At 39.4% G+C, this 20,281-nt stretch overlaps 1 protein-coding gene across 2 annotated transcripts in view; it reads left to right on the top strand.

The window, feature by feature from the left end:
* LOC138169186 (transient receptor potential cation channel subfamily M member 1) overlaps positions 1–20,281 on the top strand; it is a 77,154-nt gene that overhangs the window by 672 nt on the left and 56,201 nt on the right. The gene's annotated exons all lie outside the window — the stretch shown is intronic.

Below are 20,281 nucleotides of genomic sequence, written 5' to 3' on the forward strand. Positions count from 1 at the left end.
GAAGGAAGGAAGGAAGGAAGGAAGGAAGGAAGGAAGGAAGGAAGGAAGGAAGGAAGGAAGGAAGGAAGGGAAGGAGGGAAAGGGGGAGAGGGACAGAGAGAGAGGAGAAGAGAGGAGAGAGATGGAGAGGAGAGGAGAGAGATGGAGAGGAGAGGAGAGGAGAGGAGAGGAGAGGAGAGAGGAGCGAGATGGAGAGAAAGAGAAAGGAAAGAGATGGAGAGGGAAGGATAGAAGAAGGGAATGGGAGAAAGAAAGGGAGAGGGAGGGAAGGAAGGGAAATCAAAGTCCAGTTTTCCTCTCAAACTGACTTTTCCTTTGTGACTGACACTTTACTAATCATACAGACAATTACTGTTTTGAAGTATAATAAATTAATTAGCTAGGGAGCTGTAACTTTTTTATAAAGTTCATTTTATTCATGAACTTTACTGTTCCTAAATCAGGGTCAGTGCTATATGTAGCAGTAAAGTTCTGCTTACCCAAAGACCAGATACTTAAAATTTCCTCCAACTGATAAGCCAGGCAGTACACTTCATCTCAAATGCTTTCAGCTCCAGTCTCAAGAAGAGATGGTGCCAGACAGGGCCCACTGACCCAAAGTATCTATCTTACTGTTGGTCATTCTACCATATAGCATCCTCTCTGCTGTTGAGAGCAGAAATGGGATAGGAAGATGAAAAAGCTATGGGTCTGGAATCAGAGGACCTGGGTTCAAATCCTTACTCTACTACAACTTGTGTGACGTTAACCTTCCTGAAACTTATTTACCTCAACTATAAAATAAGGGGGTTGTACTAGATAACCCTTCTAGCTCTAAAACTGATGTTTCTTTGATCTTGAACAGCTTCTTGGAGGCTCCTTCAAAAATAAATTATCCCTGACAAAAGGTCTGGTCTTGACTTCTCATCTTCTAAAAGCTGAGTTGCTAATTTTTTGAGGAGAATGGTGTACCATGGGGCATAGAGGTAAAGAAAGTGCAGCAGATAGTGCCTCATGCTAATCATGAGAGGAATAATCTATTGCATTGTATACAAAGACAAATAATAATAATAAAACAAAATAATCTAGAAACCAAGGGAAATATTTAACTATGATAAACCCAATAGATATTAATCAGACACTCACCACAAACAGCTTTCTCAGATGATGGCTAATTTTGCCAAGCACTTCTGCTATATGATTTTGGGGGGGGGGTAGATATCAGGGAAGGGCTGGTGTATCTTGGGTAAGCCAGTCTCTATGTCTGTGGTAGTGGCAGCATGTTATAGTAATATTCAGTTGAGCCTGGAGTCTGAACAGATTTCGGTTCAAATCTGCCTCTGATATCCACTATGTGGCCCTGGGCAGGTCACTTAAATTCTGTTTATTCCAGGCAACTCCCTAGGATTTATCTACTAAATGATAGAGTAGCTTGAAATTTGCATTGGTGGAGGAATTTCTCATACTGGGAATTCTTCATGCTGTCTGAAATGTATGTGTATATTTTCATAAGTAATAATGAAAAATAACTAGAAAGAATTGAGTACAAAAAAGAAAATCAAGTCTGGGAGTCATAATGTAATTTAGGGGTCCAGTTATTTGATCTTGGGTCTTGACTTTTGCTATTGTTGTGAGCACAGATGTTTGCAGGTAGCTATACTAATCTAGAGCCATGGCTTATGTTACTCCAGGTCTCATACAGACTGTGCATCAGCAATGGAGGGAGTAGGTGATATTGAAATTTATGCTCAAATTGATGCCCTATCTGAATTGTGCCTATCAAGCTTACTCTCAGTCTCCCATCACCTAGTAAGGATCCCTAGCAGTAGTAGCCATATTTAAGCATGGAGTGTGAACTGGTCATGCCAACAGAACCTTGGGGAAGAAGGATCTCCATTGTCTCATCCTGAGGAGAAAGAAAAGGGCTAATCAGAGTGTTTTTCCAGAGTGTACCAGTAAACCCTGGCAACATAGACATGATTAACAGCTTAGTTATAAGTGAACACTTTAACAGAGACTGTCAAGGTTAAGACAAATAAGGGGAAAAGGAAGGGAAAGAAATAACTCCCCAAAACTTGGTAAAGGCCACAGGGAAAGAAAGTAAAAGTCTAATTTAGGTACCATATAATTTTGCCAAAGGCTAATCCTGTCCTTATAAATATCTCTAAGGGGAGAGGGAGAGAGAGAGAGAGAGAGAAAAAGAGAGAGAGAGAGAGAGAGAGAGAGAGAGAGAGAGAGAATGTGTGTGTCGGGGGTAGAGAAACAGATGATAGATCAAGTAAGGGGGTTACTATGTGCTGAGGGAAAAAAGGGTGAAGTAACTTTATAGATTTTAATAGCAACATGAGGAGTTTGGAAAGGGTTGAGTTTATTTAATATAATTCATTACATATAAAGTTATAAACTATCCTATAATGGTTTTACACATAAAGAAGTTAGTAATTAACCTTTGGTATGAAGTAATTAGGCACCTTCATAGCAGATTTTGGAGAAAGTAAAATTTAAATGGAAACCCTTTCATAGCTTTGCTATGGTTATTTTCTATTTTGAATTGTTTGTTTTCTAGATGATAATTAGCAATGCTTACCAATGCTTTGTTTGACTCTGCCTTACAGTCTCATTTATTGCTTTGCTATTTAGCTGAAAAGTAGACAAAGTAGAAGGTAACTCAGGCATCTTCAAGGTCACTTCATGCTGAAAGGAATTTTCCTTCTGAATAAAGTAAAAATGACAAATCAAACTCTTTTGTCTAAATGAATTTTCTTTTCCTGGCATTATATTATTTTGGACCATTCTTATTATTCTCTGTTGATGAAATTTAACAAAGATTGTCTCAGAAGATTATTTTGCTGTTGTTTTGTCCTCAATTTTAGAGTTAAGAAAATGGAACCTCATATGTCCATACAATTCTGTAAGAAAAAAAAAATCACCAACACTCCTAGGCTACTGTGTCCTAAAAGTTAACTGAACATGAAACCCTATATCATTTTTATTTTGTCCAACTGACCCGGGAAGCAGCAGACACAGTAACAGTATACCATATTATACTAAGCTCACTGGCCAATCAATGCCTGTCAAATTACTCCTTTTTCAGCTTTAAAATTAGAGGCAGCAAATGGTAAATTTCTTGCCACCTGAGCTAGTTAGCATTAGTAGGCCTGAAGTCTAGGTTTCAGGAAATTGATCATTCTGTTGTAGGTCCTAGCATAAGGACCACTTTCCTTAGACTGCCATAGTGAGGAGTGAATGGAAAGACATTCATTTGTTTTTAATTTCCATCCAAGTAGAAGAGAGTAATTTGTAATGCCAGCGATAATTTTTAGTAAAAACAGCCTGCCAAACTATATGGACTAAATTTATCTTTAGCAGGAGTTCCTAACTTGGAGTCCATGAACTTTATACACACACACACACACATATAATTGTATTTCAATCAAATTGGTTTGTGAAACTATATATTTTACTTTATGCAATTAAAAACATTTTGAGAAAGGGCTCATAGCCTTTACCAGATTACCAAAATGGACTTGACACCAAAAAGGTTAAGAAAACTTGTTCTACTCAAAATTTTGTAAAAATGAATGTTACAATTATCTTCCCAGGGGCAACTAGGTGGTGTAGTGAATAGAGCACCAGCCCTGGAGTCAGGAGGACCTGAGTTCAAATTTGACCTCAGACACTTAACACATAATAGCCGTGTGACTTTAGGTAAGTCACTTAACCCCAATTTCCCTCCCCCAAAAAAGCAAAAAAAAATTTATCTTCCCATATAATTGGGAAAAATGAAATACTATTTAAAAAAGGAAACCACATATTAACATTAAGAAGAAAAGAAAACTTGTTTTATAGTGTACCCTGCTTTCCTGGTGAGTTGAAGCTTCTAACTGAATGTCTATGGGTCCTCACTTTGGTTTTCTTCCTGGACTTCCACTTCCAGAAATGCTCTCTGCACTAGATCCAGTGTTTCCCAACTGATCTATTGTAAATTCTGCCAATCTGCAAAATGTTTGCTCCTAAAGTACCAGTCTTCTTAAAATCTCTATACTTAAATTAATGCCTCCATCTCTATTTCTACTGACTTCTCCTTGTTTACTGTTGTACACAAATGTTTTCCTCCTTCCTGATTCCTGGTCTCATATCTAATCTTAACCTCCTAAGCTTAAGTGCGAAAGGGTCTGCCTTAGAAAATTTAGATATTTAATCATCTGCCATACTATGTTATGATGACATTCTTTGTATACATGTATATGAGAAAAAGAATATGGGCTTAGCATATGGTGAGACCAAAGGCTATCTGATGTGCTGCCAGTGCTACTATGTCAAGAGAAAGCAAAGAAGGCTACCAGGCGTTGGGTGGACCCCTGCAATACACTTATGGAAGAATGTGGACAAGAGTGGCATGAGATGAAACAGATGTAATTTTACCAGTGGAAATGACATTAAAGAAGAGGCATTAATTATCTTCTGCTTTTCCAGTGTACCCTAATGAGCATGTGGTGTTTCCATCTGACTGGTGGCTCAAGTCTTCCATAGACTGGCACCCCCTTTGGAATGTGAGCTCCTGGAAAACAAGGATTGTATTACTTTTCTATTTGTATCCCTAGGGTTTAGCATAGTGCTTGGCAAACAATAAGAGCTCAGTGAATGCCTCATTCATTCATTCATTCATTCATTCATGATTGACTTGATGAATTCACTGGGATCCACATTACTAGAAGAATTCTCACATCAGTGAGAACCATTGGAGTTTTTGGAATATTGAGTATTTGAGTATTACCATCCTGAGTATTGCTCTGAATCCCTTCTTTCCCCACCGTAATTTATTTATTCTGTGGTCTTTTCTTTCAGGGTCTTGTATGACAGGAAATAGTTAACACATTAAACTCTGCTCAGGTAATAGTGAAAATAAGCTCCTTTAGGAGATGGACTTTTTTCATTTTTGTCTATGTATCCCCAGGATCAAGTACCATGCTATTCACACCACAGGTACTTAAAAGATGCTTATTGGATTAAATTTAATTGAAAGAATCCTGACCTAGGAGCCAGAAGATTGGGATTCTCATTCAAGCTTCAAAACATACTGCTTATAAGCAAGTCGATTAACTTCTTTGAGACTCAAATTCCTCGTCTGTAAGTGAGAATTAATAGTTGGCTTACCTACTTCATAGGGTTATTGAAAAGAAGGTATAAAAGACTACAAATTTGAGCTGCCATTACTATGTCATACTAAATTGATGTGTCCCTCTTATTGATGAGGGGGGCAATAGGTTTTGCAGGGACTCTAATGAGCAGAGTCCCTGATGTGCAGTCTGGAAGGAATTCACTAGGCCCAAGCAATCTTTGAAGTCAGGATTGTAAAAGTTTATTGTTATGCTTTATAGTAGGCAAGAGTTCTTAAAGAAGTCATAGGTATAGTTTTTAAGGAGTCACCACAGTAAATCAGATGTCAATTATGTTAACTAGGTGAGTAAAGGTGGGATTAGGGAGGAGTTAAGGAGTGGTCAGTGCTTAAAGGGACATGCACTTTTATTATCAACTGCACAGGTGTATTGCCCATAATTCACTGGGAAATAGCCCAAGGCAGGGGGAGGGCTACCTGGAGGTGTGGTTTTGGGCCTAAACTGTCACAAAGTCAGCTAGCGGTCAAGGCTGACTGAGAAGTACCTGGTCTGGGGGGCAGCTAGGTGGCGCAGTGAATAGAGCACCATCCCTGAAGTCAGGAGGACCTGTGTTCGGATCCAGCCTTAGACACTTAACACAAAAACTAGCCATGTGACCTTGGCCAAGTCACTTAACCCCAATTGCCTCCCCCCCAAAAAAGGCAAAAAAATTTTTTAAAGAATTTAAAAAAAAGTGTTTGGTCTGCCACCCATCAGTGTCATGTTTGACAAGATGGATGTTAGGAACCAAGGCTAACTGAGATTCAGTATGTGTATAATTGGCTAAGGAGTTAACCTACAGATAGTGCATTGAAGGATTCATAGGTGCAGCTGGCCATTATACTAAGGGGAAATAAACAGCTCATGAATTGTTGCTAGGCAGAATGCTGGCAAGGGGAAGGGGCAGAGTTAATGCTCTGAGACTGGGTGGGGAGAAATGTGATTTTACAGACTGGTTTTACAAATTGATTTTACAAACTGATGTTACAAACTGATATTACAAACATAGACACCCTAAGCACCCCATCATTACCAGGTAACCTATTCACATTTTAATGGAGATTTTCTAAAGATGGTTCCTAAACCCAAAGTCATAATTCCTATGTTGCAATTTTAGGTGTGATGGCAGGTTTAGAAGAGAAATATTTTTGGTCAAGGAAGTCTTTAACATCTTTCAAATCACAATATTAAATGGCCACCAGCATTGCCTTCAAATTTCCCTTAAACATCAAGTGAAATTGCATTTAAACACAAACTAATTTTTTAAAGAATAGCCCCAAACATGATTAGCCAAAAATGCTGATAATATTCTATTGCTACAAACTATAGGCCATACTTCCTCTAATCTAGTTTACATAAAACCTGAATGAGGCCTATGAGTGCATCCAGTACCATAGAGGGTTTCCCCAGGAGGAACAGAAGCAACAGAAGCAGTAGCAATAGCTTTCTCACCAGCCAGAACCTATGCAAGAGGGGACTGTCCTAGATGCCTCACTTGCAGGTGCTGCAATGTAAGATAGTAATATTGCTTCTGCTTAATGGCATCCCTACATCCATACCTAGAGTCTCTAGATTACATCTGTAGGGTTTTTGATGTTAAAAAAAAGTGGCAAAGGGAGGGTACTGAGTAGAGAATGAGAAATGAAGAAGATGGGGCACCCAAAAAGGTGGTTGGGGGCGTACAGAAGTGAAGGCCACCATTCCAAAGACAAACTTCACTGGTGTCCCAGTTTTTGCCTGGAGCTAGTCCTCGAACTAGCTGGTACTTGGCTCCTGCCTGACTTGAAAGGTGCTGATTCATCTAGACTGCTAGGAAACCAACTTGTTGCCCTTGGACAGCTTAATAGAGGCTTTTTGGAAATGGTGCTTTTGGCAACCAGCTTTTCCTAACTCTGCCAGTTGGAGGATATACTCAGAATTTCTGCAAAAATGATACAAGGGGCTTTGCAGAAAAGCAGCTCAGCTACCTGCTGGTGGAAGCATTTTCAAAAGGAGAAGAAGTGCAAAGGTTAATCTATTGGTTAGAGTCCATAGAATCTTTGCTAAAGCCCTTCTTTAGAAAATAAACAGGAGAAGAAAAAGCCTGTATAATAAAATTTATCTTTTTAGGGACATTTTTCTAATCTGCTATGTTGTCTATACAATGGAAGCTGAAGATGATTACACATATGATGGGTTAAATGTCCCAAAATACTTGTATCAGTAGATAGTTTCATAGAATTTAAAACTGAAAGAGATCTAAGAGATTATGGAGTCAATCTCCCCCAATTAAAGCCCAGAAGGTTTAAGTGACTAGTCTAAAAAAACAGTAGTAGCAACTAAAAGAGGTAGGATTTGAACTCAGTTTCTCTGATTGCAAATCAAGTATAATTTCCTCTGCACCACATGTATATTTTAAATAAAATACAGACACTTCATATTTTTAGTTTTGTTTACCTTAAATATGATAACAATGCAGTGTCATTAAATACTAAAAATTACATTGTTCAGTCAAGGGCAAAAATGGTAAAGTAGGCAATTTGTTTTTGGAGACCTTTTGTTCCCTTTTCATTGCTATCTATCCCTTTTGGTCAGTTCTCTGTCTCCTTAAGACCCCACCATCACCACCTCTAGGGCTTCTCCCAAGTCTACCCTTAGGAGCACCAAGAGCTCCCTATCCCCACTAATGACACGATCCTTTGTCCCATTCTTTCAAGGACTAGCTAGAAAACCAGCTAATCTGATGTTCTAATAAGTGTGTAGGTGTTAATGACTGTTACAGCAGCGCAGTTTACACTGGCACTTGGATAGCCATTTCCCCGCCAAGAGAAAGACTGTGTTGTAGTAGAAAGGGCACCAGTCGCAAATCAGAATACTTGGCTTTGAATCTCACCCTCTTACTGACTAATTGTATGATCTTGGGCAAAGTGCTTCTTCTCTCTAACCCTCATTATCATTATCTAATTTTAGACCAGAGCTCTTGTTTCATTGCTATAGGGAATTCCCAGTGAGGAAACTCCCTCTATCAATGCAAATTGCACACTTCCACCTACAGGTATCATCTTTAAGAGCCACCAGGGACACTGAGAGGTTAGGTGACTTTATCAGGGTCACTCAGCAGTAGGTATCATCAGCAGCACCATAAATGACTGTGATTCTCCTACTCACATCATAGGATGATAGGGAGGATCAAATGACATAATCTGTAGAAAGAGGTTGGTAAGGTATAAAGTACCATAGAAATATGTTATTGTTTTGAAGAGAGCTGGATTTGATGATAGGCCTTTCAGTTGCTACTGTAGACAGGGGGACCACCCCTCATATCATTCCACTTATGCTAGACCAGTGCCAATTTCAGTACTCTGCTCAGCGCCAGAACTGCTGCTGACTTTGGACCATTCTCTCTCTCTCCCTCCCACCCTGTCTCATCCAACCCTCTCGAGTCATGGCCACACAACAAAAGTATGCAAAATATACAAAGTGGGGAGACATATAATACCTTTTAACCAGGATATCAGCAATTCCTTGTTTAAGAGAAATTAAAATATAAATCTTTTTCCTTGTTTGTCTTCTTTAATGCTGGCCGTACAGAAATGTCACAAGGGTATAATTAGGAGCCTGGGTTGAAACTAAAATGGCCTAGATAATACAAAATGCATTATGTAGTAATGACTTTTCTTCTTTTGGGGGGTTCAGTTCAATTCCATAAACATTCATCTACTAAAGCAGCAACTATTTGCAAAACCCTGTGCTAGGTACTGAAGGAGAAACAAATATATTCTAAGGTATGCATATCTCTGCCTTCTGAGAGTTTCCAAGGAAAGATAGGACATAGACAAACCCTATAACATAAAAAAGAATATGAGAACTCAGCAAATATCTTTAAAGAGTTCACTATGGACAAGACAGGTCACATAGGTTGGTTGTCGGTTGTTCCATTTTTTTTTTAATATAAGCATTTTTAAGTGCTCACTATGCCAAGCACTGAACTAGGCACTAGAAAAACAAAAGCAGAAAGAATGGCAGCCCCAGCCCTAAGGAAGATTACATTTTAATGCAGGGAAGACATAAAAGGAAGCTGAAAATCGAGGTGACAGAAGGGTGAGGGTGAAGATGTCCTTAAGAGACTTGGTAGAGAAAATCTCTAGGGTAACCTGGAGAGAATTGAGGCATGACTGAACTGGACATCCCCCAGAAATGGAGACACTACAAGGGGCCCTCCAAACAGAGGAAGAGGCTACTGTGGAAAAAAGTACCTCCTATGTGTAGATGCCATGGCTGGAGTAGGTTTCCTTGATGAAGAGGTTTGTGAGCATGGGGGAGACTTCCTCTACCACGCCCTGGAAAGCAACCTGGAAAGATGGGGAGGAGGGAAAGAAAGGAAAGTCACATAGCTTGTTAGTAAGAGAGCTTGGATTTAAACTCAAGTGCTGTGGCACCCCGTTGAACACCCTTTCCAGTGTTGTGGAGATAGAGGTGACACCTGACAGAATAAGAAGAGGCAAAGGAGAGGCAAAAGACAAGGACGACTCTAAAGTTAAGAGGGGCATAGACATGGTATTAAACAAAAAGCACCATGAGACTTTTGAAGAGAAATCTTCAAAGAATTCCAGACAATAGCATGAGCAAAAGCAGAACCAGGAAAGCATCCCACAACTTTAGAAGAGAGAATAATCCAGTCTAGTTGTATCATATGAGATGAGACTGGAAAGCTAGGCTAGTGTCTTGAATGCCAGACTGTGAATACAAACTTTATTTGGCAGACAATGGAGTCTCAGAATAATAATGTTATGACCATAGAATGTTAGAGCTAAAAGATAGTTCTGAGATACTCTAGTCCAATACATTTATTTTAATAGACAAAGAAACTGAGGACCAGACAATGTAAAGTGATATGAATGTCTGCCCAAAGCAGATCTGGGACCAAGACTTCTGCTCTTTCCAGTACATCACGTATATTGAACATTTTTCTCAGCAGTGAGCAGAAGGATGTAACTAGAGCTTTGTGTTAAGACGATTAATCTGGAAGTGGTCTATATAATGGATTAGGGTGAGTAGAGACTGGAAGATCCATTTTCAGGCTATTACAATAGTCTGGGGAAAAGTAATGAGGGTCTGAACCGGATTTGTGAAAATGGGAATGAAGAGAGGCGTAATTTGATATTACAGAGAGAGAATTTATAGGACTCAGCAACTGGATGAGGGAAGTAAGGGAGAGGAAGGAATCAAAAGATGATTCTAAGGTTTCAGGCCACAGAATAACTAGGTTATTAGGAGAATAGGGCTACCATTAGCAAAAATAGGGAAGTCAGAAGGAAAGGCAGTTTCTAGGGAAAAGGTAATGAGTTCCATTTAGTATATGTGGAATTTGAGGGTACCTATGGGACATTTGGTTTGTATTTTTTTTCTTTTCAGAATTAACTTTCTTAGATTGTATTCACTCAGAGCAAACTTTGCTATTATTCAAGGGGGAGGAAGGGAGCAGGCCCCTTGGGCCAGCCTGCCTAGCATGCCTACCACCTCCACAAATATCTTGGTAAGGTTATAATGACTTTGGTGGCTACCGTGGCTGTAAATCACAGTAAGCAATCCTGGCTTCTATATATACTTTCCTTTATTGGATTTCACATCAGTAGGCATTGATTTTCTGCCCCAGACTGGAGATTATAACTTTGGCCAGTGGCTTTCCCTTTGGGACCCATTCTGCAACTTGTTGTCTTTCTTATACCATAAAATTATAGCTTCGCTGACAATCTCAGTAAAGGAGGTTGGGTTTGAACTCAGCCACTTGAAGCCAATCATAGCATATAGTTTGTGGGCTTCCTTTCTGACAGCAAAATCCTCCTAACCCTTAGTCTACCTGTCTGAGTAACTGCCTCTCATTTGGATGGGGCAGGGAATGTTCAGGACCATTTAGCCATATGTGAACAGGGGGTAGGGGGACCAAGTAAGAGCAGTAGAGAAGGATATTAACTAAAACATTATCTTTTCCAGCAAGGACAAGGGATCTCTAGAGTGTGGAAGAGAACATGCCTCCCCCTTCCCCTTTTAAATGTGATAAAATTAAAAAAAAAAACCTAGAACTAGAACCAATTGAAAGTCTCCTTTCTCTACAGAACAGATAGAAATCACTACACCTATTTGCCCCTTATTTTGTGTGCCCCTCTCCTAAACTAACGGGGCTATTTCTAAGTTGGGAGGGCAAGATACTCTGGATTTCCAGCCAGTATACAGTGGGGAAACTAAGGATAATTAATAACTCCAACATTTGTAGAACATTTTATACTTTCAAAAAGCTTTCACCTCCATTATTCATTTGATTCTCACCACAACCCTTTGAGGTAGGAAGGGACAGAGATTATTACCCCCATTGAACAGAGAGGAAAATTGAGCCACAAGGAAGAGTAGGTTATTTGCACAGTCACACAGCAAGATAGTATAACTTTGAAGCTGAATCCAGGTTTATTGGATCTTAGTGCAATAAGGATCTTGTTGATGGCAGCATACCAGAATCTAGCAGAAATTACTTTGATGGTCTACCCAGGGCCAGGACTGTATGTATGCCAACCTGGATCTTCCTGATTAATTATCTTGATTGTTTTGATGTAGGTCTGGTGTTTTCCTCTTAATTGGCAATTTGCAGTTGCTCAGAGCTAACCTACAATCACTTTGCATTCTACCACAAAGGTCATCAATTCAATGAGCTGTTGTAAGGTTAGTCCAGCATTTATTTCCTTACTCCTGAAAAGAGTTCCAGGATACCCCATTACCATTATTATAAAGACTGTGCTTATCTTGTACAATTTTACTGGCCCATTAAAAATAAGAGCTCCAAGGTGGCAAAGTGAATAGAGAACACCCCTGCAGTCAGGAGGACCTGAGTTCAAATCTGGCCTCAGACACTTAACACAAAAACTAGTCATGTGACCTTGGGCAAGTCACTTAACCCCAATTGCCCTGCCTTCCTCCCTCCAAAAAGCAAAAAAAAAAACAAAACTCCTGAGCCTAGATTGATTCATGTCTGCCTTCCAATATATACAAATAAAGAGTAGAGTTTCGATAAAATGTGTCAACTTAAACATATTTTCAAATGCCATTGAAAAACAAAAGAAAATGTTACTGAGGCACTAGAAAAATAAATCTGAAATGAAACTGCTGAGGCATGTAATCATTTCAAGGTTATGTGATGTGAGAGGTAAGGTTTATCTAGATACTCATTTACCTGCATGAGGTATAAAATGAAAAAGAAGCATAACATTACTTGCTTATGGGCTAGTCTGTACACATTTCTCAAAAATGTTTTGGAGCTGACACTGAATTCAATTCAACAAACATTTATTTAGTACTACTTTTGTGTATAAAGTCCATTCTAAGTGCTGAGGAACATATACAATGGTTAAGATATAATCCCTACCCCTGAGGAATTTATAGCCTAGTAGGGAGGACAGGACACAACACTGGATTACTATGATACTCAGTATTATATAACTATATAGATGTGCTGCAAAAGAAAGTCCTATGTGAAATCTGAGAGAAAAGCCACTAATGCCTGAGAGGTTTGGGAAAGGTATCCTAGGGAAGGTAATACTGGGGTAGGCCATAAAGGTCAGCTAGGAATCCAGCAAGTAAAGAAGGAGAGAGATGGAGGATCATAAGCAAAGGAAAAAGGAGAGTAGAATGAGTTCAGGAAAGGCAGAGAGCAGCCCATGCTCACTACAGGATAGGATGTGTTTCTTTAAATTATGTGCCAATAATTTTCCTTTCAGATGAATATATCTGTTTTCATATCAGATTTAACAATTCAGTAAGCATGTAGCCTGGGCTCTCCTCATCCAGAGTCCCCTGAAAGCTACCACCAGTTCATGTACTATTCAAAACCACAACTCATTAGCCTTCACTTATATTTCTCCTTTGCTAGACCAAAACATAAGACACATTAACTCAAAGCAAAAAGTATTTAGGATAGCAAAGTAAACAACAAAGAAACACTTCCCCACATATTTGTAGGGGCAAATTCTCCCAGAGATTAATGGGAAAGGGAACAAGAATAAGGAATTCATGTTTTTTTGAGAAAGGCATAATCCTACGACTACTTTCTGGGCAGAACCTATGCTTTCCTCTGAAGTTATTTATTCTGATATAGTGGTATCTTTTTTTTTTTAAAAGCAATCAGGGTTAAGTAACTTGCTCAAGGTAACACGGCCAGGTGTTTCTGGGTGGGTGCTAAGTGTCTGAGCCCAGGATTCGATCTCTAGGTCAGTCCGACACTGAAGCCAGTGCTCTTACTCACTGTGCTACCTGGCCTCCCCTAGTGGTACCATTTTCTGGGCTAATCTTTCTTGACCAAGTTTCTAGCCTGACCTACTAGGTTCCACTATATTACCATTGCAGATTCTCTACTGTTTCATCTCTACCATACAACTGCCTTCTGCACATTACCTACTCTATAGCCCTTTCCCAACAGGGTAGTGGAAAAAAGTTATGGATCGGGGCTTGTTATTGTTATTGTTGCTATTTGTGGGTTGGTTGGTTTGGGTTGTGGGTTTTTTTTTTTTTTGCATCTAGCACAAAAGCTAAGGATTATATCAGCTTTTTTATGAGTTGGACTCACAGTTGCACCCAGCAAACTGTCAAAAAAAAAACAAAACCCTTGCATCAGATTTATCTTTGAGGCTGTTTTCTTTTGTCTCTGGAATCACTCCCTAGGTCTACTTACTATTTGGATTGGGGTAAGAAAATTCTTTTTCATTCTCATCATGCCTTTGGTCAATGGTTTCAGAGACATTTAAGTCATCTCAGGGCTTTTCTTAGCAAAACTGGAGGGATAAGATGAAACTGAAAGCTATTCCAGCCAGCACCAAAAATCACTGTTCTCTACATTTATTATGTCCTTGATATTATGTATCAAGCATTGAACTCACAGTCTAAAGGGGGATACAATTCATATACTAATAACTAGAAGACAAAATAGAATGTAGTTCACACACATAAAAGGGACATTAACCAAATGTGCTGTAAGATAGATCTATGTCATACAGATAAATATACCAATGTGTAAAATGTTCTTGTTTTATTGAAATGCCATATATATGGTAGGTGCTCACTATATCAGCTCCTGCCAGATGAGTTCTGCCATACACAATAATAATAATGGCAAAAATAATAATAATTTAAAAAGCATTTATATAATGCTTTTAAAATATTATCTCATTTTTATCCTCAAAACAATCCTGAAGAGCGGCTAGGTGGTGCAGTGAGTAGAGCACCCCTGGAGTCAGGAATACCTGAGTTCAAATCCGACCTCAGACACAACACAAAACTAGCTGTGTGACCTTGGGCAAGTCACTTAACCCCAATTGCTCTACCTTCCCCCCTCCAAAAAGCTAAAAAACAAAAAACTGCAATCCTGAGAGATAAGTATTGTGATTATTTCAACTTTGCAGAAAAGAAAAGTAAGGCAAACAGATTAAGTGATTACCCAGAGTCATGTGACTAGCTAGTAAATGTCAACAGCAGTATTTGAACTCAGATTTTCCTGACTTCAGGACCAGCGCTCTGTCCATTATGCCACCTAGCTGCCTTATCCACATATGGTTCACTGGTTAATGCTCAGAGAGAGTTAGAGACTCCTAGTTCTTAAATTCTGTCCTGGGATTTTGTAGAAATGATTCTAGTTTAAGTGTGGTTTAGACCATATGAACTCTGTAGTTCCTTCCAACATTTTAATTCCTTTCACGTCATTTAAAATAAAGGCCATGTCCTCACTGAGCATGCCTATAGCATTTGTAACTTTACATAAGAAAAATTATGTCATTCCAAAATCTATAAATAACTATAGCTAAAATATGATAAAGATCACACATGGAATTTTATTGTTCACTTGTTTCAAACATGTCCTACTCTTTGTGACTCCATTTGGGGTTTTCGCAAAGGTGCTGGAGCAGTTTACCATTTTCTTCTCAAGCTCATTTTACAGATTAGGAAACTGAGGCAAACAGGACCAGGTAAGCCCCATCATCATACAACTAGTAAGTGTCTGAGGACAGACTTGAACTCAGGTCTTCCTGACTCCAGGCCTGATGGTGCTTTTTTTACTGAACCACCCATCTGCCCCATACATAAAATAATTTGTTTAAATATGCAATATGAAAGAGCTCCTCAGTCAGATAAGCCCTGATGAATAAGGCAGGGAATGTGTTTAAAAAAATTAGGAAATACCTATCAAGCATTCCTTTATCACCTTTCCTATATGTCCCCCTACTTTCCATTGTCCAAGGGGCCCTGTACCCTAAGGGTGCTACAGGTGGCTGAGGGCTGTCTGTTCTAGCATAGAAGCCTGGCCTACCTCCCCAGGCAGTAAGCCACGTGCCAGCCAGATCTTTCCTGACTGACCCCAACCTCGCAAAATAAGTTATTTATCCTCCATCTAATTTCCTCGGGCTTTCTGAATAGTGATATACAGTTGTTTATCAGAACGTATTTAATCATAAACTATTACACAGCTACAAGGGAACTCAGAGGTCATTTGGTCCAACCTTCTCAAATTACAAAAAGAAAGGCGAAGCCCAAGTGACTTGCCTATACTTAGACAAGTAGTTAGGGAAAAAACCCAAAAAAGAGAAGTCAGAGACCCATTTCTCTAGCACCTTCTCCACTGCACTACATTGTCTCCTGTTTGCTTTGTTGCTAGAGTCAAAATGGGCACTTCTATTGTTCTTAAATATATAGAGTAGAAGAGATGCAAAACTGCATCTGTTAACAAATGTTATTTTAACTTCTGCCTGGAAATACATTTCATGGAATTAGCAAGTCTCCAGAGAAGTCGCTATTTTTTCCTCAGGCCTCTGCTCTCCACTATTGGTAATCTAAATCAAAGAATGTTAATACTAGAAGGTGTTGAGGGTCCCCCAAACTTGTCCTTTTGAGTTGCCATATTTTCTAGAAACAGTGAGTCCAGAGTATGCAAGAGGCCCTGAAAATGTCAAGGACAAAGCCCTCTTCTGCCTCCTCAGCTGACATAATTTGCTTTTTGCACCCCAAGCTGGACTCCCTGTGTGTCTTTGGAAGTCAAGACAGGTGCCAGTCAGTCTTTCCTAGACTGGGAAACTGTGTACAAAGGGACCCTTAGAGGGTAGCTAATTCATCCTTACAGTTTTACAGATGAGGATATGGAGGTCCTGAAAGGTTAAATGACTTCCTTTTCAAGGCCACCTGACTAGGGAGTGGAAGAATCAGGATTCAAAGCCAGGTCTTCTGACTCTAAATTCAGGAGTCTTTCTAATATATCTCACCAGAGCTAACTGGGGTGGAGTCCTTAAGGCTTTTCCTGGACCATAGTTAGACTCTTTTTGTAGAAACACCCAGGCTCAACACCTGATTAGCATGAATAATTAGTTAAGGTTGGAAGCTCACAGAAATTTCCTGGCCCTGCCCCAGGATACTCTCTGCCTACAATTGCCCACAGAAGCTCTTTCTCTTTTTCTCACTACTCTGGGGCCTTGTGTCCTGAGGTACTCTCCTCACAATCCCCACAACTGAATTTATCTTTAAAAATTACTGAGTGCAGATTTGGTACTCCTTACCCCAAGTGCAAAAGTTGCTAGTTACAACTCTATATCACACTGCCTCATATTATCACTAATACAGTAATTGACAATAATGGCTTAATGATTTTTCTTCCCTGATAATATTTGCATTTCATCAGGTGTTTTAAATGTTTTAATTTATAGAAATAGTGAGTGAAAGGATTTCAAAATTCAGGCAGAATCCAAAGAAGGGGTGTTTAGGGATTAAGGAGCCTTTCAATGTCCCTTCAAACCACCTCATGCCTATTCATAAGGCTAGTCTCCATCCTAAACACCAAGGCATACTAAAACTTAATCCAAACCCTGAAATCAGCAAAAAGGGGTCAGAAATCACCAGATAGTATAAGGTTGCCTGCAATCCCTGCTTTCAGTTAGATAAGAAAAATCCTTCTTCTGTGAATCATCAACATTTCTAGTCCCAAATGGAACCTGGCATGGTTTTCAGCTTGATTTTACAGCTAAGGGAAAAGGAAGTTCACTTCTCATTTACATCAAATCCAATTTCTACTTTCCACTGAGCCAGGAAGAGGGAGGGCAGCACCTCAGTTGCATATACACTAAGTCCCAGGAGTCAGTCGTCCTTGAAAACAAACTTTACTTCCCAGAACCAGCCTTTATAGTTGGGAGGGTAGAAAGCAGCCTTTGTGGTAGGATTGTAAGGGCAGCAAAGGGCCTCTCCCTAACCCAAATTACCTCCCCACACTACAAGAAATTCTTAATGCTAGCAACTTCATCTACAGGGTGTAGCAGCAAGCACCCTAGCATACCCAGGATGGCTGTTAGCACAAGTTCTTTGATCTGCTTTTCTAAAGGAAAGCAACTCAAAAAGGGTTAACAATCCTACTTTAATTAAACATATATCATTTACTTTATTCAGGGGGAAAAAATCAGTACCCTGAACTTCAGAGAATACAAAAAGTTATAAGCAGGCAAAAAATACAGAGAAAATTACACAATTCAACAGATAGGGCTACTAACTGTCTGACCATTACATATATACAGTTAGTTACCAGAGAGAGAAGCACCAACATCTGGGTTTTCCACATTCAGCCTATTAGGGGGCACAGTATATTTTCAAATCAGGAAAGGTCCTCAAATTCACTTAGGCCTATCAAGGGGGAGGGAAGTTCTTCCAAATTCCCATTACCATTACACTGGGTTATATCATTAGATTTAATAGCATTTAACAAACAATTACTCCATTGTGTTTAGGGCTTTGATAAACATTATGCCCCCATGCAGCTTATAATCTAGAAGGCATTGATGGCATCTTTAAGACCTTGCTGAAACCCAAATCCCTCTGAAAGAGGAAAGGCATTTGCCTATTTCAGAAATTTATTTTCTATTGAAAATATGAAATCTATTAATGCCATATCAAATAAGTGGCTGTCTCCTTGGAAAGCAGAGTACACTATCCTGAGATATTTGAAAATAAACTAGGTCAGCCTTGTTGGGGAAGGAGTTAGATGCAGGGTATGGAAAACAATTGGAATAGAGTAAAACTGGGTGGGCATTTCAGTGGGCCAGTGCATTCTGGGAGTAGCATGAAAACACTTAGGTTAGGGGGTGAAGGGAATAAGCATTCATTAAATATCTATTATATGCCAGACACTTCACAAATATTACTTCATTTCATCCTCACAACAACAGACAATGTGCCTTAGTTTCCTCACCTGCAAAATGAGATTGTATCCAATTCTTACTTCTAATTAGTCTTTAAATCCCTTCCAGTTCTAACTTATATGATCCTCTGACCTAATGGAGAGATAACCTCATAGAACCTAGGGACATGGAATGGTGAGTTGAGAAAGCACCAAAAACTGTATATGTCCACACCTCCCATTTTTGCTGGTGGACACTCCTGTCTCTCCACAGAGTAATAAACTTCTGTGTGCATACAGGTTGCATATTACCTTCCTTGGAAATACAGCAAGAGGCTATGCTATCCATCTAAGCTGTAGTAGAAGCAGTTCTATGGTTTTCCTTTGGACAAACGTTGAACATAGAGCAGAGGGGGTCTGGAGTCTACACTCAGTTGCTGTGAAATGGTATTTGAGCCCCACTTGTGTTGCAGGTAACCATCACCAAATTAATACCCTTCAGTGTGGTGGCTGTGCTGAAAGCTAGTCATTGTTTTAAAATGCCACTTGGTCACTGTGAGTGATGGTGATATTAACATAAGGCATGAGAAAAATGAAATGTTCTTGGAAGATATATATATATATATACATAAATATATGCCATCTAAATATAAATATATTATATATTCAATACATACATCCTCCCCAGCACACTCAGAATCATTAAGCAAAAGAATAAATTACTTTTAAAAGTTAAATTGTTCCAGGAAAGTATGCCTCTTAGTCATTTCCCTGAGATGTTCTGCCATTGGTTCTGGTGCATTGCCGGGCTCTTTTAGTAAATAAAGACTCATTTATAGGTTCACATACTCCAAGGCTTCAGTTTAAAGTAAAGCCCAGCACCATATATGCTATGTTTTTCCCTGACAAAGAAAAGTCTTGAGCTGCAAATGTAGCCTACTGTCTTGTATCTTGAAGCTTCTCAGTGTTCTGGCTTCCTCATCAGTCCTGTCCTGAATCTCCCTCAGATTTGGCACTATGCCCTCAAGATAGGAAGCCCACGGCATCTTCCTTCTCAGGTTTGAGAGAGCAGAGTAGAGGAAGTTATTTGACTCAATGATAGGATTATTTCTTTCTGATTCTCCCCCATCCCGACCTATCCAGCTTTTATTACTCTTATTACTCTTGGAATCATAGACTAGAAGAGCCAGAAAGCATCTTGAAGATCATTTGGCCAATGCCCTCATTTTCAGGGAAGCAAAATGAAATCCAGAGATTTTGAGTATCTTTCCAGGGGTTACAACAGTCAGTTAATGGCAGGGGCAGGATTAGAAACAACCCAGATCTCTGAAAAGTTCAGGATTCTTTCTTCAACACAAAACTATCCATAAATTGGGATTTGGGAGACAGCATCTGGGGGTAGATCTATTTAAATACACCATAGTTTAGGAAGCACTGTTCCAATCACAACTGCTTCTTCACTGCCATCTGCACAGATTATTTATATCCCCAGTGCCTAGCATGGTGCCTGGCATACAGAAGGCACTTAATGTTGACTGGTGATTGAAGTAGTAAAAAGGAGTTAGATTTGTAGTCAGAGGACCTGGGTTCAAATCCTGACTCTACTACTTAACTATGCAACTTTGGGCCAATCACTTCATCTCTCTGGGCCTCAGTTTTTCCATTTGTAAAATGAGAGGGTTGGATTAGATGGCCTCTAAGGTCCACTCCAATGATAAATCTCTGATCCTATGATCTTTTCTTCTAGGATCTTAAATGATCCTAAATATTCCATAGCTTAAGAAGCAGCCAAACTCTCTGCTCCAACCACACCTGCTTCTTCATATTCCTTTGTAGAGTCAAAAAAGCACCAGATTTTGAATCTGAGGATCTGGGTTCGAATTCCAATTCTGCTTACTGCCTGTGTGACTTTGGCCAAGTCTCTGGGCCTCTGTTTCTTCATTTGTAAAATGAAGAGGTTGAAGGAAATTATCTCCCA

The sequence above is a fragment of the Petaurus breviceps genome, unplaced genomic scaffold (assembly GCF_028583685.1).
Source record: "Petaurus breviceps papuanus isolate PSGF00001 unplaced genomic scaffold, PetGlider_PUasm1.0 37, whole genome shotgun sequence".
Classification (NCBI taxonomy): Eukaryota; Metazoa; Chordata; class Mammalia; order Diprotodontia; family Petauridae; genus Petaurus; species Petaurus breviceps.